The 3,477-nt window shown below is 54.6% G+C and overlaps 1 pseudogene across 1 annotated transcript; it reads left to right on the top strand.

The window, feature by feature from the left end:
• Window positions 1-2,682: 2,682 nt before the first annotated feature.
• Window positions 2,683-3,267, top strand: LOC311373096 (twist-related protein 2 pseudogene; annotated as a pseudogene). The gene has a single exon. The product of its transcript is annotated as a twist-related protein 2 pseudogene (transcript).
• Window positions 3,268-3,477: the final 210 nt, after the last annotated feature.

The following is a 3,477-nucleotide window of genomic DNA, read 5'->3' as shown; positions in this document are numbered from 1 at the left end:
TGCGTCAACCGCTTCGGCAAAACCTGCGTGTGATTCCACGCTGATCCTCGGAGTCCCAGTGACCAACACGTCTGTTATGTGAATAAATAATAGAGAGGAACATGCTGTATACAAACCGGTGCCTCACCCCCTCCGTCCCTCCGTCAGTCCCTCCGTCAGTCCCTCTGTCCGTCCCTCCGTCCGTCCCTCCGTCAGTCCGTCTGTCTCCTCTTTATGCGGCGGAGGACTTCTCTTCCTCCGGAGTTGATTGGACGTGACTGGAGGTTAGGGTCGCTGCTCTCCGTTGAGATCCTCACTGCGGATGAAATGGATAGCTGGCCAATCACTGGGCCTGGTCGGGATGGCCTGCCCTCACACCCCGGGTCACGTCGTTCAGCTGTGGGTGACATGCTGCAGCATCGCCGGGGTAACACACACTCTAATGACACACCCTGACATCATGTGGGTCAGCGTTCTACCACAGCTGCACTCGGAAATAATCTTCATTCTTGTGTTTGAATGTATCTAAGATAAGACGCCAGGAACGGGAATTTATCCATTTCTGCATATATATATATATATATCTATATATATATATAAATATATATATATGTGTGTGTGAATGTATGCATGTATGTATGTATGTATGTGTGTATGGATCTATGTATGGATCTATGTATCTATGCGACCACATATGTCTCTATCTATCTAGCCAGCTTTAGATAGATATATCTATATATATCTATATAGATATATCTATCTATATATGTATCTCTGCATCTATCTATGTGCATGCATCTATAACGGAGTTCACTGGACTCAATCAGAGATATTGGGAAATCCCTTGTTGTCATTCCAGGACCTCATCTCCATGGAAACCCCTCCTTTCCAACGCGCTGCGCGGACCCCCCGGGCACCAGGACGCTGCGTGACGCCTCTCCGTCGTCTCATCATCAGCGGGTTGTGAAACCAGGGCGAGCGCGGCCGCGTCCCTCACAACACACGGCCCGTCTCCCATCTCGCCCACGCTTCAATAAACAAGAATGGTTTGTGATTGCCTCTGGAGAAACCCGTTGTGAAGCTCAGCCTCCAGACCAGCCTCCTCTGGGGTCGTGTTTCTCCGTGCTGCCGCTGCAGAGGCCTGTGTAGGTTGGGGCGTAGCTTCCTCCTGGTGGTGCTAAGTGGCTGCAGGCCCAGCGCCCCCCCCCCCCCCCCCCCCCCGGGGCCCGGCCCTCAGAGAGGGTCTGCCGTAGGGCATGGATGGCACAATTAGCGGCTCCCTCACCTCAGCCAGCTGAGGTCAACGCCACTTCAGGGTCAAGGGTCGCCCGGGGTCCCGTCTGGGATGTGTCACTATCTCCACGGAGACGTGAGGAGGGAGAGCTGAGGGCGGGCGCTGGACGCTATCAGCTCCAGTGACAGGAATTCATGAGGTGTCATGGCGGACCGTGCCCTGAGGGGAGGATGTGGACGTGAACGTGGACAAGAGAGAGTTTATTTTCTATTTCTTTAAAGTAAAAAGGTGATTTCACTTTTGTTAGTTGTTTTATTGATACCGTAATTGGCTCATATTTTACTCAGGGTTTTTGAAATTCTTTGCTGTTTTTTGTACGAGTACCAACTCACCGTTCAGAGATACAGAGCCCGCTCTGTTTAATCGAACGCCGTATTACGTTTTCAAAGTTTCCGTTTGACAATCCAGTTTGGCATTATGCTTTCGGAAACGTTTCTCTCTCCGAAAGCGCAAAGCCAAACAAAGCGTGTCGTTTTGTTGTGCAACAACAATACGAGGGTTAGGGTTGAATTCATTGTTGAAGAGGGTGAGTGATTCATTGATTTTATAAACAATGACTGAACCCGACCTGGATATCAATGAATCAGTACATTTATTTTAATAACGTGATCATATCAGAGTAATACTACAATGAACCCTTTACTGTTATAACATTATCACAATCAACCCCTTTTTTGTTTTACAAAGTATTAACATATTCAATTGACATTCATTATTATTTATATAATCATGACAAATGAAAAATTCAGCCCTGATCAAGAACATTGATCAGGGCGTTAGTGAAGTCCTACCGATGGCTCTGTGTCCTGAGTGGTGCAGAGCAACAGCAGGAGGACCGCAGCACAAATCTGGAACCCATAAACTCTCAGACATCTACTGCAGCATTAGACACGCCGCTTCCTATTGGCCAGGAGAACTACTTACCCCTTCCTCCGCTGTCCACCCAGCTAAACATGCACTTCCTGCTTCACTGCCTGGCTCCGACTTAAACACGCCCACCTGAACGCGGTGGAGCCAATGGGAGCGAGGCCCGGGGCCTCGGTGAGCCGCTGCGTATAAAAGAGGCCCAGCCACGGGACCGGCCCGTCAGAGGCTTTGTTGTTGTTGCCACTGCCAGATTGAGAATGGCAACGCGGAGGTGAGCGCTTTAAGAGGTAACCAGGCAACGGGACGTGGGGCTGCAGGCGTCGGTGGAGGCCGATGGAGCGTCGACATCAGCTGTAAGTCCAGAGTCACAGCGTTCCCCGTCTCCTCTCCTTCCTCCCGCCTAACCCGCCTTACTGAATGGACAAGAAGCCGCTGGCTGTACCATCGTACGTTGCACCACCAGCGTCGTCGTCAACATAGCGGGCGTCTGGATAAGAAGAAGCCAGGGAGCGGGCGCAGGAAGTCCTCCGGAGGGACCGGCCATGAGAGAAGAGGTGTCCTGCAGCAACTCCCCCGAGGGCGGGCTGGGGGCCAGCGAGGAGGAGCTGGAGCGCGGCTCCAAGAAGACCCCGCAGCCGCCCAACCGCAAGCGCTCCCCGTTCCCCAAGAAGGACGGGCTGGGCCGCGGCCCCGAGGAGCCGCTGGGGCTGAGCCCCGGCGGCCTGCTGCCGGCCGCCGCCGGGGGCCCCAAGCGGCTGAAGAAGAGCCCCTCGGCGGTGGTCTCGCTGGCGCCCACACCGCTGGGGCCCGGGCCGGAGCAGCCCTACGAGGACCTGCACACGCAGCGCGTCATCGCCAACGTGCGGGAGCGGCAGCGCACGCAGTCGCTGAACGACGCCTTCGCCTCGCTGCGGAAGATCATCCCCACGCTGCCCTCGGACAAGCTGAGCAAGATCCAGATCCTCAAGCTGGCGTCGCGCTACATAGACTTCCTGTACCAGGTGCTGCAGAGTGACGAGATGGACGCCAAACTGGCCAGCTGCAACTACCTGGCCCACGAAAGACTGAGCTACGCCTTCTCCGTCTGGAGGATGGAGGGAGCCTGGGCCATGTCGGCCAGCCACTAGGCCCACCTTTAACCTCTCCTCTCTGACCCCTATCCCAACCCCTCCCCCCCCCTCCCTCCCTCCCTCCCTCCTCGCTCCCCTTCCCCCCACCCCCCCCCCACCCCCCACCCTACCGTATGTCCGTCTGTCCTGTCTCTATACCCCCCCGTCCCTTGCCTTTCTTTTTTGCACACACATCTTGATTACTGAACATTTGATGTTCCCTTCCTG

This window comes from Micromesistius poutassou (genome assembly GCF_964030765.1).
Source record: "Micromesistius poutassou genome assembly, contig: SCAFFOLD_1046, whole genome shotgun sequence".
In the NCBI taxonomy this organism is placed as follows: domain Eukaryota; kingdom Metazoa; phylum Chordata; class Actinopteri; order Gadiformes; family Gadidae; genus Micromesistius; species Micromesistius poutassou.
The sequence above is the reverse complement of the archived record's forward strand: the minus strand, read 5'-3'. Positions and strand labels throughout refer to the sequence as shown.